We start from the raw sequence: 15,616 nt of genomic DNA, 5'->3' as shown, positions 1-15,616 counted from the left end.
ACCAGTTACGCTTGAACTACCCTTTGCTTAAGGTGCTTAGCTTACACTAAGAATTGATTAGCACATTTTGATGTGAGCAAATTTTACTGTCATGACTGAGTAAATTTGGCTGTCACTCAGAATTTTACTGTCGTCTGAATAGCAATGTTTGTGTCAAAATAGTATTTTGTCTCCTGTATCTGCAGCAGGTAAGCCTTTTGCTGTCAGCAGTGTTGCTTAACCTTTCATGTCATATCCCTCTTCACATCCATCTTCTGCTTAAGTCCTATTAATCTACTTTAGAATTGGCACGTGGAATAAGACTACTTTTCCTTTTGGAAAGCTAATGTCATTTGACCTACTTACAGCAAATAATTCATTAATTGCAAGTCCCCAGCTAGCATCTTTTCGGCATATTCTAACCTTCTAAAGAAGTAACAAAAGCACTCTCCAATACATTACTTCTTAAGCACACAAGATGCTTCCCTCCTTTGCAGTTGGCATCTCTAAAATGAACCGCATGTCTGCAGTATTTTAACATGCGCCATATTTAGCCAAGTCATTCATAACAAACAAAAAGCAGTCCCTTCAATTCAGAAAGAGTTTTCAATTGTTCTTGACTATACAAAACATACCCTTACCGTAGGCATTGCATGCAGATTTAATGGTCGTGAAAGCAAACCCTATGTTTGTCTTGTGATAGAAGGGTTTTCCACAGTTTTCCACAATTGTTCTTGGCACACTTTTCTACTGATGTGACTGTTAGGAAACTTGAAGGTACTTCTAAGGTACTGTAGTAAGCAGAAAAGGAGGAGAGGTTGTGCCTTATTTCTGGCTTCCTTTGGTTTTCTTTTTGGTTTTCTTCCTCTTGCTCTTTTTCATGTCACCTTTCTAGATATTGTGATTTAGATTGGTAGTTTACTAAGCTGTGTTTTCTGTCGGGAATTCTTGTAAATTCCGAAAGGAACCCAGCTGGTGAATAGGCATCTTGTTATGATTTGCTAGCTGCATAGAAAATCTTCCTGCTGCTCTAAAATGCTTTGATTTGATAGGCATTTTTATCACCATTCAAATGAAAAGAGAATGGTTCCTCTAGCCACTGCTTTTGTATTGGATTCAGTTCAGTGTTCGCTAACGGTGCAAAAAAGTCCTGCTGGAAGAAAGGATCTGCATAGAAATTGACCAAGACACGTGCTACATGGGTCTTGGAAATGTCTGAAGTTTCTCTACCTTTCTGGCAGTCTGTCTTCAGAGCAAGACTTGAGGAGGGCTTTTGCTAGCATTTCTTTGACAGAAAGCAAGAACAAAGCAAGCAAAATGGAGCAGCAAAAGAAGATAGCAGCAAAAGGCACATTATCCCCTCTGTTATTCATGCATCGATGGAGTATACCATCTATGCATACTAATAAATGGGGACTCCAGACAAAGGAGCAAATGTAGATGAATTTCAGGGAAGGAAATTAGTGGAGAGCTAACTGCAGTCCCTCGACTTCACAAGAAATGGTGTCCGATAATCCCAACCAGAAAGAAAGAGAACTCCATTTTCAAATGGGTTGCCACCTATGGTCCTCTCTTCTTCCTGTATGAAGGAACTGTGTTTTGAATCAATCTTCAAGATGGGATGGCTAAAGACCTTAGATGCCTCCAATTTTATTTTATTTTTTTTTCCAAAAGCAACTGTCTCAAAACCTCTTTAAAGCTGACTTTTTCCCTTAAGATGCCATCATTTAAAAGAGCACCTTTTCATTTAACAGGGTATTTCAAACATCATTTACGAATTTAGACTAAAAGTAACACTTTTCCTAGTAGTCTTTCATTTTTGGCAGCTCAGTGCTTACATAGGCAGCAAAGAAGAGAACAGAGCACAGCTCTTTCTGGAGCATCTTGAACAAATGCCCTTGCTTATGTTCTAATCATTCACTTCCCCAAAATACCTAATGATGAAGAAAAGGTTGTTTACATGGCAATCAATGGGTGTGATTTCTCAAGTAGAATTTGTATCACGTAGATGATACCTGGCAAACAGCAAATGAAGGGGTTTTCTTCAGCTCTCAGACTGATGTTACGTGTGGGTAATTAAAAGAAAAGATAACAAGAAGGATATTTTTAACATGTGAATTTAATTACACCCCTACCATGGGCATCTGAATCTTATTAAAGAAAGATAGGATCATAAACCCTTTGCTGATGGAATGTAGCCTATTCATTGGTTGAAATGAAGCAGGTAGACAGGACATATGAAATATTTTTTTTGTGGATCAAACATTTATTTTTGAAAGCGATGCTGACAGATGGTGAACTCACCGGCTTAGATATTGCCAGTAGACAAGGTTGCATAACTTGCTCCATCAAGTTATGCCTTGGAATGATCATCCAAGGGGATTTTCCCTGCATCTGTGAAAATGTGCCTACCTTTTTCACAATATTTTTGCAGCAGCATTGTTAGGCCTGATCAGATGGTATGTAGGGTGAATTAGCAGCAGCAGCAAGGTGACTGGCCAGGAGAATTTGCTTCAATGGATTTTGATCTCCTGGATATTTTGAAGATTTGCTTCAGCCCTGTTTGTCAAACACCACCTTTAAAGGGTGCTAAACAATTGTTCAGGCTGGCTCCTGAAATTCTTTGATATGCAGGATGGTTCCCAGACCCAAGGGAGCAATACTGCCAAGTCAGGCTGGTTTGATAGTACCAAGTGGCTCCTGCAATCTGCCAGCCAGAAGTGGGGCAGGGGAGTTTTGTTTGTAAGGGAAAAGGATTGAGGTTTCTGTTTGGCGGCCACGGGCCGAGAGTGCCGGCTGGCTCCTGAAATTCTTTGATATGCAGGATGGCTCCCAGACCCAAGGTGGCACCAGTGCCAAGTCAGGCTGGTTTGTTACTACCAAGTGCCTTGTGCGATCTGCCATCCAGAAGTGGGGCAGGTGATTTTTGTTTGCAAGGGAAGAGGGATGTGGTTTGTGTTTGGGGGCCTGTGGCTGGAGTGGCCGGCTGACTCCGGAAAATCCACGATACGCAGGGTGGTACGGAGCCCTAAGTTGCCACCAGTGCCAAGTCAGGCTGCTTTGATATACAACGAGACTCCAGCAACCTGCCATCCAGATGCGGAGCAGGTGAGTTTTCTTTGCCAGGGAAAAGGGCCGTGGTTATAGTTTGGGGGCCTGTGGCTGGGAGAGGCCGGCTGGCTCCTGAAAAGCTACTATAGGCCGGATGGTTCCCAGACCCAAGGTGGCACCAGTGCCAAGTCGGGCTGGTTTGATAGTGCCAAGTGGTTCCTGCAATCTGCCATCCAGAAGTGAGGCATCTGAATTTTGTTAGCCGGGGAAAAGGACCGTGGTTTGTGTTTGGCAGCCTATGGCTGGGAGTGGCCGGCTGGCTCCTGAAAATCCATGATATGCAGGATGGTTCCCAGACCCAAGGGGGCACCAGTGCCAAGTCGGGCTGGTTTGATAGTTCCAAGTGGCTCCTGCAATCTCTCATGATCACATGAAGAAATACTTTCTGGTGTCCGTACTGGGCCACATGCTCTTTCTCCTCTCCCTCAACTTCTCCATCACCTCTCATCTTTTTCACATGCGCTATCTTCAAGGTCCACAGGCTACTTTTCACAGCACCTTCAGGCCTGATGCAGTAAGAATGATGAATAGAACAGAGCTGGGATCTATTTTCCAGTTTGGATAAAATGCATTCTGCACACAAATCCAAGGGGAATGTGCTGCCCCGATGCCCAGAAAAGCTTTCACTACTTCTAGTGTTCTACGTCAACCGCAACTTAGTCTGAAAGAAAAGCTTTTTTTCTGAGAGCATCTGAGAGGTTTGCATGAAGCACTGATATCTGACATATGCAATTTTGAATAGGAGAGGAAAAAGAAAATGGCAAGAAGTTTTTAATTTTAGTGGTTTCAATTTTAATTTCCGTGCACTTTTTCAAAACTTGTCAGCTCAAATGCCCATCAACATCTTTTAGTCATCTGTAAGTCAGTATTCATATGAAATGTGCTTCAAATCAAAAGAATTTCAAATTTGCACTCCAAGTTTCTATGCCTAGATTTATGATTTCCTACACATATTAGATGAAAGGAAGGCCTTTTTTACTGTGGGAGTGCTGGAACACTGGAACAGGTTGCCCAGAGAAGTTGTGGGTGTCCCATCCCTGAAAGTATTCAAGGTCAGCTTGGACGGGGCTTGGAGCAGCAACAAAGGAGAAGCTTGACGGTAGAGAAACAAAGTTGGACTATAGAAGAAACTCGGATTGAAGTATAGGAGCAAATTTTCTCTCAGCTCTTGGAGTGAATTTAAAGTTGTACAAAATGACATTTATCTGTGCTATTCACTACTGTAACAGAAAGGTTCATGAAAACTGTACAGAAGATAGCAAATTTTAAAAGAGATAAGAATTACAGCATAAAATCCATGGGATGGGTTACAACATGAGACACTCTCTAAGAGAAAATCTCTGTGTTTCAGCACTTCATCATGGTAAGATTTCATGAAGTGCCAAAGAAGGTGGCAAAATATCATTCGGGACATTATTTAATGGAATTCAGCCTGGCCATTAGTAGGAACTGGGTTTGAACACATCATGTAGATATACCACACACACTTTCCCTTCACTGAAAAAAGGTACTGTTTTCTATCAGTTGGCAAGCTGCGCACACAATCCCAGTGTTGTACAGCTTCCTTCTACACCTTTCCGAAGGTGCTGCTCTCTCCGGCTCCATTAGGCGAAGAAGCGGCTCCTTCGCGCAAAGACGATTGTGCCGCTCACAGTGCTCTCCTTAGCACGGCTTCTGCTGAAAGATGCCCGGGAGCGGCGCATAGCTCCGGAGAGCATCGTACCTTCGTCTTTAGCGTCTCTTCTCGTCTACATCTTAGCAAAAAGCTTTTCTACTATATCTGGCAGGAAAAAACTGTGCCAGCATAGAAAACATCTCCCATCGTGTTCTAGATGTTGCACGGAGGGCTGCAAAGTGTTTTGCAGGAAGAAAAGAAAAGTTGTCCAAAACAGCTTCCAATCGTATATTCATGTGATTGGAAAAGTCAGGAGAGTGCAAAGGTACTGTTTTCTATCAGTTGGCAAGCTGCGCACACAATCTCAGTGTTGTACAGCTTCCTTCTTCACCTTTCCGAAGGTGCCGCTCTCTCCGGCTCCCGGAGGCGAAGAAGCGGCTTCTTCGCGAAAAGACGATTGTGCCGCTCACAGTGCTCTCCTTAGCGCGGATTTTGCCGTAAGAGGCCCGGGAGCGGCGCTTAGCTCCAGAGCGCATCGTACCTTTCTCGTTAGCGTCTCTTCTCGTCTACACCTTAGCAAAAAGCTTTTCTACTATATCTGGCAGGAAAAATCTGTGCCAGCAGAGAAAACACCTCCCATTGGTTCTAGACGTTGCAAGGAGGTCTGCCGAGTGTTTGGGAAGAAGAAAAGAAAAGTTGTCCAAAAGAGCTTCCAATCGAATGTTCATGTGATTGGAAAAGTCAGGAGAGTGCAAAGGTACTGTTTTCTATCAGTTGGCAAGCTGCGCACACAATCTCAGTGTTGTACAGCTTCCTTCTTCACCTTTCAGAAGGTGCCGTTCTCTCCACCTCTCGGAGGCGACGAAGCGGCTTCTTCGCGCAAAGACGATTGTGCCGCTCACAGTGCTCTCCTTGGTGCGGCTTCTGCCGAAAGACGCCCGGGAGCGGCGCTTAGCTCCGGAGAGCATCATACCTTCGTCTTTAGCGTCTCTTCTCGTCTACATCTTAGCAAAAAGCTTTTCCACTATGTCTGGCAGGAAAAAACTGTGCTAGTCAAGAAAACATCTCCCATCGTATTCTAGACGTTGCACGGAGGTCTCCCAAGTGTTTTGGACAAAGGGAATGAAACTTGTCCAAAAGAGCTTCAATCGAATGTTCATGTGATTGGAAAAGTCAGGAGAGTGCAATGGTACTGTTTTCTATCAGTTGGCAAGCTGCGCACACAATCCCAGTGTTGTACAGCTTCCTTCTTCACCTTTCCGAAGGTGCCGCTCTCTCCGGCTCTTGGAGGCGAAGAAGCGGCTTCTTCACTAAAAGACGATTGTGCCGCTCACAGTGCTCTCCTTAGAGCAGGTTCTGACGAAAGACGCCCGGGAGCGGCGCTTAGCTCCGGAGAGCATCGTACCTTTTCCTTTAGCGTCTCTTCTCGTCTACATGTTAGCAAAAAGCTTTTCTACTATATCTGGCAGGAAAAAACTGTGCCACCACATAAAACATTTTTCATAGTGTTCTAGACGTTGCACGGAGGTCTGCCGAGTGTTTAGCAAGAAGAAAAGTTGTCCAAAAGAGCTTCCAATCGAATATTCATGTGATTGGAAAAGTCAGGGGAGTGCAAAGGTACTGTTTTCTATCAGTTGGCAAGCTGCGCACACAATGGCAGTGTTGTACAACTTCCTTCTTCACCTTTCCGAAGGTGCCGCTCTCTCCGGCTCCTGGAGGCGAAGAAGCGGCTTCCTCGCGCAAAGATGATTGTGCCGCTCACAGTGCTCTCCTTAGCGCGGCTTCTGCCGAAAGACGCCCGGGAGCAGCGCTTGGCTCCGGAGAGCATCATACCTTCGTCTTTAGCGTCTCTTCTCGTCTACAGCTTAGAGAAAAACTTTTCCACTATGTCTGGCAGGAAAAATCTGTGCCAGCACAGAAAACACCTCCCATCGTGTTCTAGACGTTGCACGGAGGTCTGCCGAGTGTTTTGGCAGGAAGAAAAGAAAAGTTGTCCAAAAGAGCTTCCAATCGAATATTCATGTGATTGGAAAAGTCAGGAGAGTGCAAAGGTACTGTTTTCTATCAGTTGACAAGCTGCGCACACAATCACAGTGTTGTGCAGCTTCCTTCTTCACCTTTCCGAAGGTGCCACTCTCTCCGGCTCCCGGAGGCGAAGAAGTGGCTTCTTCGCTCCAAGATGACTTTGCCGCCCACCGTGCTCTCCGTAGCGCGGCTTCTGCCGAAATACGCCAGGTAGCGGCGCTTAGTTCCGGAGAGCATCGTACTTTCGTCTTTAGCGTCTCTTCTCGTCTACATCTTAGCAAAAAGCTTTTCCACTATGTTTGGCAGGAAAAAACTGTGCCAGCACAGAAAACATCTCCCATCGTGTTCTAGACCTTGCACGGAGGGCTCCAAAGTGTTTGGCAGGAAGAAAAGAAAAGTTGTCCAAAACAGCTTCCAATCGAATGTTCATGTGACTGGAAAAGTCAGGAGAGTGCAAAGGTACTGTTTTCTATCACTTGGCAAGCTGCGCACACAAACCCATTGTTGTACAGCTTCCTTCTTCACCTTTCCGAAGGGGCTGCTCTCTCCGGCTCTTGGAGGCGAAGAAGCGGCTTCCTCGCGCAAAGACGATTGTGCCGCTCACAGTGCTCTCCTTAGCGCGGCTTCTGCCGAAAGACGCCCGGGAGCGGCGCTTAGCTCCAGAGAGCATCGTACCTTCGTCTTTAGCGTCTCTTCTCGTCTACATGTTAGCAAAAAGCTTTTCTACTATATCTGGCAGGAAAAAACTGTGCCACCACTGAAAACATCTCCCATCGTGTTCTAGGCGTTGCACGGAGGTCTGCCGAGTGTTTTGGCAGGAAGAAAAGAAAAGTTGTCCAAAAGAGCTTCCAATCGAATGTTCATATGATTGGAAAAGTCAGGAGAGTGCAAAGGTACTGTTTTCTATCAGTTGACAAGCTGCGCACACAATCCCAGTGTTGTACAGCTTCCTTCTTCACCTTTCCGAAGGTGCCGCTCTCTCCGGCTCCCGGAGGCGAAGAAGCGGCTTCTTCGCGAAAAGAGGATTGTTCCGCTCACAGTGCTCTCCTTAGCGCGGCTTTTGCCGTAAGACGCCCGGGAGCGGCGCTTAGCTCCGGAGAGCATCGTACCTTCGTCTTTAGCGTCTCTTCTCGTCTATATCTTTGCAAAAAGCTTTTCCGCTATGTCTGGCAGGAAAAAACTGTGCTAGTCAAGAAAACATCTACCATCGTGTTCTAGACCTTGCACGGATGTCTCCCAAGTGTTTTGGACGAAGGGAATGAAACTTGTCCAAAAGAGCTTCCAATCGAATGTGCATGTGATTGGAAAAGTCAGGAGAGTGCAAAGGTACTGTTTTCTATCAGTTGGCAAGCTGCGCACACAATCCCAGTGTTGTACAGCTTCCTTCTTCACCTTTCCGAAGGTGCCGCTCTCTCCGGCTCCCGGAGGCGAAGAAGCGGCTTCTTCGCGCAAAGACGATTGTGCCGCTCACAGTGCTCTCCTTAGCGCGGCTTCTGCCGAAAGACGCCCGGGAGCGGCACTTAGCTCCGGAGAGCATCGTACCTTCGTCTTTAGCGTCTCTTCTCGTCTACATCTTAGCAAAAAGCTTTTCCACTATGTCTGGCAGGAAAAAACTGTGCTAGTCAAGAAAACATCTCCCATCGTATTCTAGACGTTGCACGGAGGTCTTCCGAGTGTTTGGCAAGGAGAAAAGTTGTCCAAAAGAGCTTCCAATCGAATGTTCATGTGATTGGAAAAGTCAGGAGAGTGCAAAGGTACAGTTTTCTATCAGTTGGCAAGCTGCGCACACTATGGCAGTGTTGTACAACTTCCTTCTTCACCTTTCCGAAGGTGCCGCTCTCTCCGGCTCCCGGAGGCGAAGAAGCGGCTTCCTCGCGCAAAGACGATTGTGCCGCTCACAGTGCTCTCCTTAGCGCGGCTTCTGCTGAAAGACGCCCGTGAGCGGCGCTTAGCTCTGGAGAGCATCGTACCTTCGTCTTTAGCGTCTCTTCTCGTCTACATCTTAGCAAAAAGCTTTTCTTCTATATCTGGCAGGAAAAAACTGTGCCAGCACAGAAAACATCTCCCATCGTGTTCTAGACTTTGCACGGAGGGCTGCCAAGTGTTTGGGAAGAAGAAAAGAAAAGTTGTCCAAAAGAGCTTCCAATCGAATGTTCATGTGATTGGAAAAGCCAGGAGAGTGCAAAGGTACTGTTTTCTATCTGTTGGCAAGCTGCGCACACAATCCCAGTGTTGTACAGCTTCCTTCTTCACGTTTCAAAAGGTGCCGCTCTCCCCGGCTCCCGGAGACGAAGAAGTGGCTTCTTCGCGCAAAGACGATTGTGCCGCTCACAGTGCTCTCCTTAGAGCGGCTTCTGCCGAAAGACGCCCGGGAGCGGCGCTTAGCTCCGGAGAGCATCGTACCTTCGTCTTTAGCGTCTCTTCTCATCTACATCTTAGCAAAAAGCTTTTCCACTATGTCTGGAAGGAAAAAAATGAAAACATCGCCCATCGTGTTCTAGACATTGCACAGAAGTCTTCCGAGCGTTTTGCTAGGAGAAAAGTTGTCCAAAAGAGCTTCCAATCGAATGTTCATGTGATTGGAAAAGTCAGGAGAGTGCAAAGGTACTGTTTTCTATCAGTTGGCAAGCTGCGCACACAATCCCAGTGTTGTACAGCTTCCTTCTTCACCTTTCTGAAGGTGCCGCTCTCTCCGGCTCCCGGAGGCGAAGAAGCGGCTTCTTCGCGCAAAGACGATTGTGGCGCTCACAGTGCTCTCCTTAGCGCGGCTTCTGCCGAAAGACGCCCGGGAGCGGCGCTTAGCTCCGGAGAGCATCGTACTTTCGTCTTTAGCGTCTCTTCTCGTCTACATCTTAGCAAAAAGCTTTTCCACTATGTCTGGCAGGAAAAAATTGTGCTAGTAAAGAAAACATCTCCCATCGTATTCTAGACGTTGCACGGAGGTCTCCCAAGTGTTTTGGACGAAGGGAATGAAACTTGTCCAAACGAGCTTCCAATCGAATGTTCATGTGATTGGAAAAGTCAGGAGAGTGCAAAGGTACTGTTTTCTATCAGTTGGCAAGCTGCGCACACAATCCCATTGTTGTACAGCATCCTTTTTCACCTTTCCGAAGGTGCCGCTCTCTCCGGCTCTTGGAGGCGAAGAAGCGGCTTCTTCGCTAAAAGACGATTGTGCCGCTCACAGTGCTCTCCTTAGCGCGGCTTCTGCCGAAAGAGGCCCGGGAGCGGCGCTTAGCTCCGGAGAGCATCGTACCTTTGTCTTTAGCGTCTCTTCTCGTCTACATGTTAGCAAAAAGCTTTTCTACTATATCTGGCAGGAAAAAACTGTGCCACCACATAAAACATTTTCCATAGTGTTCTAGACGTTGCACGGAGGTCTGCCGAGTGTTTGGCAAGAAGAAAAGTTGTGCACAACAGCTTCCAATCGAATATTCATGTGATTGGAAAAGTCAGGAGAGTGCAAAGGTACTGTTTTCTATCAGTTGGCAAGCTGCGCACACAATCCCAGTGTTGTACAGCTTCCTTCTTCACCTTTCCGAAGGTGCCGCTCTCTCCGGCTCCCGGAGGCGAAGAAGCGGCTTCCTCACGCAAAGACGATTGTGCCGCTCACAGTGGTCTCCTTAGCGCGGCTTCTGCTGAAAGACGCCCATGAGCGGCGCTTAGCTCTGGAGAGCATCGTACCTTCGTCTTTAGCGTCTCTTCTCGTCTACATCTTAGCAAAAAGCTTTTCTTCTATATCTGGCAGGAAAAAACTGTGCCACCACAGAAAACATCTCCCATCGTGTTCTAGACTTTGCACGGAGGGCTGCCAAGTGTTTGGGAAGAAGAAAAGACAAGTTGTCCAAAAGAGCTTCCAATCGAATATTCATGTGATTGGAAAAGCCAGGAGAGTGCAAAGGTACTGTTTTCTATCAGTTGGCAAGCTGCGCACACAATCCCAGTGTTGTACAGCTTCCTTCTTCACGTTTCAAAAGGTGCCGCTCTCCCCGGCTCCCGGAGACGAAGAAGTGGCTTCTTCGCGCAAAGACGATTGTGCCGCTCACAGTGCTCTCCTTAGCGCGGCTTCTGCCGAAAGACGCCCGTGAGCGGCGCTTAGCTCTGGAGAGCATCGTACCTTCGTCTTTAGCGTCTCTTCTCGTCTACATCTTAGCAAAAAGCTTTTCCACTATGTCTGGAAGGAAAAAAATGAAAACATCGCCCATCGTGTTCTAGACATTGCAAGGAAGTCTTCCGAGCGTTTGGCAAGGAGAAAAGTTGTCCAAAAGAGCTTCCAATCGAATGTTCATGTGATTGGAAAAGTCAGGAGAGTGCAAAGGTACTGTTTTCTATCAGTTGGCAAGCTGCGCACACAATCCCAGTGTTGTACAGCTTCCTTCTTCACCTTTCAAAAGGTGCCGCTCTCTCCGGCTCCCGAAGGCGAAGAAGTGGCTTCTTTGCCTCAAGATGACTGTGCCGCCCACCGTGCTCTCCTTAGCGCGGCTTCTGCCGAAATACGCCAGGGAGTGGCGCTTAGCTCCGGAGAGCATCGTACCTTCGTCTTTAGCGTCTCTTCTCGTCTACATCTTAGCGAAAAGCTTTTCCACTATGTCTGGCAGGAAAAAACTGTGCCAGCACAGAAAACATCTCCCATCGTGTTCTAGACCTTGCAAGGAGGACTGCCGAGTGTTTGGCAGGAGGAAAAGAAAAGTTGTCCAAAACAGCTTCCAATCGAATGTTCATGTGATTGGAAAAGTCGGGAGAGTGCAAAGGTACTGTTTTCTATCAGTTGGCAAGCTGCGCACACAATCCCATTGTTGTACAGCATCCTTTTTCACCTTTCCGAAGGTGCCGCTCTCTCCGGCTCTTGGAGGCGAAGAAGCGGCTTCTTCGCTAAAAGACGATTGTGCCGCTCACAGTGCTCTCCTTAGCGCGGCTTCTGTCGAAAGAGGCCCGGGAGCGGCGCTTAGCTCCGGAGAGCATCGTACCTTTGTCTTTAGCGTCTCTTCTCGTCTACATGTTAGCAAAAAGCTTTTCTACTATATCTGGCAGGAAAAAACTGTGCCACCACATAAAACATTTTCCATAGTGTTCTAGACGTTGCACGGAGGTCTGCCGAGTGTTTGGCAAGAAGAAAAGTTGTGCACAACAGCTTCCAATCGAATATTCATGTGATTGGAAAAGTCAGGAGAGTGCAAAGGTACTGTTTTCTATCAGTTGGCAAGCTGCGCACACAATGGCAGTGTTGTACAACTTCCTTCTTCACCTTTCCGAAGGTGCCGCTCTCTCCGGCTCCCGGAGGCGAAGAAGCGGCTTCCTCGCGCAAAGACGATTGTGCCGCTCACAGTGCTCTCCTTAGCGCGGCTTCTGCCGAAAGACAACGGGGAGCAGCGCTTAGCTCCGGAGAGCATCGTACCTTCGTCTTTAGCGTCTCTTCTAGTCTACATCTTAGCAAAAAGCTTTTCTGCTATGTCTGGCAGGAAAAAACTGTGCTAGCACAGAAAACACCTCCCATCGTGTTCTAGACGTTGCACGGAGGTCTGCCGAGTGTTTGGCAGGAAGAAAAGAAAAGTTGTCCAAAACAGCTTACAATCGAATGTTCATGTGATTGGAAAAGTCAGGAGAGTGCAAAGGTACTGTTTTCTATCAGTTGGCAAGCTGCGCACACAATCCCAGTGTTGTACAGCTTCCTTCTTCACGTTTCAAAAGGTGCCGCTCTCCCCGGCTCCCGGAGACGAAGAAGTGGCTTCTTCGCGCAAAGACGATTGTGCCGCTCACAGTGCTCTCCTTAGCGCGGCTTCTGCCGAAAGACGCCCGGGAGCGGCGCTTAGCTCCGGAGAGCATCGTACTTTCGTCTTTAGCGTCTCTTCTCGTCTACATCTTAGCAAAAAGCTTTTCCACTATGTCTGGCAGGAAAAAATTGTGCTAGTAAAGAAAACATCTCCCATCGTATTCTAGACGTTGCACGGAGGTCTCCCAAGTGTTTTGGACGAAGGGAATGAAACTTGTCCAAACGAGCTTCCAATCGAATGTTCATGTGATTGGAAAAGTCAGGAGAGTGCAAAGGTACTGTTTTCTATCAGTTGGCAAGCTGCGCACACAATCCCAGTGTTGTACAACTTCCTTCTTCACCTTTCCGAAGGTGTCGCTCTCTCCGGCTCCCGGAGGCGAAGAAGCGGCTTCTTCGCGCAAAGACTATTGTGCCGCTCACAGTGCTCTCCTTAGCGCGGCTTCTGCCGAAATACGCCAGGGAGTGGCGCTTAGCTCCGGAGAGCATCGTACCTTCGTCTTTAGCGTCTCTTCTAGTCTACATCTTAGCAAAAAGCTTTTCTGCTATGTCTGGCAGGAAAAAACTGTGCTAGCACAGAAAACACCTCCCATCGTGTTCTAGACGTTGCACGGAGGTCTGCCGAGTGTTTGGCAGGAAGAAAAGAAAAGTTGTCCAAAACAGCTTACAATCGAATGTTCATGTGATTGGAAAAGTCAGGAGAGTGCAAAGGTACTGTTTTCTATCAGTTGGCAAGCTGCGCACACAATCCCAGTGTTGTACAGCTTCCTTCTTCACCTTTCCGAAGGTGCCGCTCCCTCCGGCTCCCGGAGGTGAATAAGCGGCTTGTTCGCGCAAAGACGATTGTGCCGCTCACAGTGCTCTCCCTAGCGCGGCTTCTGCCGAAAGACGCTCGGGAGCGACGCTTAGGTCCGGACAGCATCGTACCCTCGTCTTTAGCGTCTCTTCTCGTCTACATCTTAGCAAAAAGCTTTTCCACTATGTCTGGCAGGAAAAAACTGTGCCAGCACAGAAAATATCTCCCATCGTGTTCTAGACATTGCACGGAGGTGTGCCGAGTGTTTTGGAAGAAGGGAATGAAACTTGTCCAAACCAGCTTCCAATCGAATGTTCATGTGATTGGAAAAGTCAGGAGAGTGCAAAGGTACTGTTTTCTATCAGTTGGCAAGCTGCGCACACAATCCCAGTGTTGTACAACTTCCTTCTTCACCTTTCCGAAGGTGTCGCTCTCTCCGGCTCCCGGAGGCGAAGAAGCGGCTTCTTCGCGCAAAGACTATTGTGCCGCTCACAGTGCTCTCCTTAGCGCGGCTTCTGCCGACAGACGCCCGGGAGCGGCGCTTAGCTCCGGAGAGCATCGTACCTTCGTCTTTAGCGTCTCTTCTCGTCTACTTCTTAGCAAAAAGCTTTTCCACTATGTCTGGCAGGAAAAAACTGTGCCAGCACAGAAAACACCTCCCATCGTGTTCTAGACATTGCACGGAGGTCTGCCGAGTGTTTCGCAAGAAGAAAAGAAAAGTTGTCCGAAAGAGCTGCCAATCGAATGTTCATGTGATTGGAAAAGTCAGGAGAGTGCAAAGGTACTGTTTTCTATCAGTTGGCAAGCTGCGCACACAATCCCAGTGTTGTACAGCTTCCTTCTTCACCTTTCCAAAGTAGCCGCTCTGTCCGGCTGCCGGAGGCGAAGAAGAGGCTTCTTCGCGCAAAGACGATTGTGGCGCTCACAGTGCTCTCCTTAGCGTGGCTTCTGCCGAAAAACGCCCGGGAGCGGCGCTTAGCTCCGGAGAGCATCGTACCTTCGTCTTTAGCGTGTCTTCTCGTCTACATCTTAGCAAAAAGTTTTTCCAGTATGTCTTGCCGGAAAAAACTGTGCCAGCACAGAAAACATCTCCCATCGTGTTCTAGACGTTGCACGGAGGCCTGGCAAGTGTTTTGGAAGAAGGGAATGAAACTTGTCTAAAACAGCTTCCAATTGAATGTTCATGTGATTTGTAAAGTCAGGAGAGTGCAAAGGTACTGTTTTCTATCAGTTGGCAAGCTGCGCACAGAATCCCAGTGTTGTACAGCTTCCTTCTTCACAATTCCGAAGGTGCCGCTCTGTCCGCCTCCCGGAGGCGAAGAAGCGGCTTCTTCGCGCAAAGACGATTGTGCCGCTCACAGTGCTCTCCTTAGCACGGCTTCTGCCGCAAGACGCCCGGGAGCGGCACTTAGCTCAGGAGAGCATCGTACCTTCGTCTTTAGCGTCTCTTCTCGTGTACATCTTAGCAAAAAGTTTTTCCAGTATGTCTGCCAGGAAAAAACTGCGCTAGCACAGAAAACATCTCCCATCGTGTTCTAGACGATGCACGGAGGTCTGCCAAGTGTTTTGGACGAAGGGAATGAAACTTGTCCAAAACAGCTTCCAATCGAATGTTCATGTGATTGGAAAAGTCAGGAGAGTGCAAAGGTACTGTTTTCTATCAGTTGGCAAGCTGCGCACACAATCCCAGTGTTGTACAGCTTCCTTCTTCACCTTTCCGAAGGTGCCGCTCTCTCCGGCTCCCGGAGGGGAAGAAGCGGCTTCTTCGCGCAAAGACGATTGGGCCGCTCACAGTGCGCTCCTTAGAGCGGCTTCTGCCGAAAGACGCCCGGGAGCGGCACTTAGCTCAGGAGAGCATCGTACCTTCGTCTTTAGCGTCTCTTCTCGTGTACATCTTAGCAAAAAGTTTTTCCAGTATGTCTGCCAGGAAAAAACTGCGCTAGCACAGAAAACATCTCCCATCGTGTTCTAGACGATGCACGGAGGTCTGCCAAGTGTTTTGGACGAAGGGAATGAAACTTGTCCAAAACAGCTTCCAATCGAATGTTCATGTGATTGGAAAAGTCAGGAGAGTGCAAAGGTACTGTTTTCTATCAGTTGGCAAGCTGCGCACACAATCCCAGTGTTGTACAGCTTCCTTCTTCACCTTTCCGAAGGTGCCGCTCTCTCCGGCTCCCGGAGGGGAAGAAGCGGCTTCTTCGCGCAAAGACGATTGGGCCGCTCACAGTGCGCTCCTTAGAGCGGCTTCTGCCGAAAGACGCCCGGGAGCGGCACTTAGCTCCGGAGAGCATCGTACCTTCGTCTTTAGCGTCTCTTCTCGTCTACA

This window comes from Melospiza melodia, chromosome W (assembly GCF_035770615.1).
Source record: "Melospiza melodia melodia isolate bMelMel2 chromosome W, bMelMel2.pri, whole genome shotgun sequence".
Lineage (NCBI taxonomy): Eukaryota > Metazoa > Chordata > Aves > Passeriformes > Passerellidae > Melospiza > Melospiza melodia.
Note: the sequence above shows the minus strand (reverse complement) of the source record.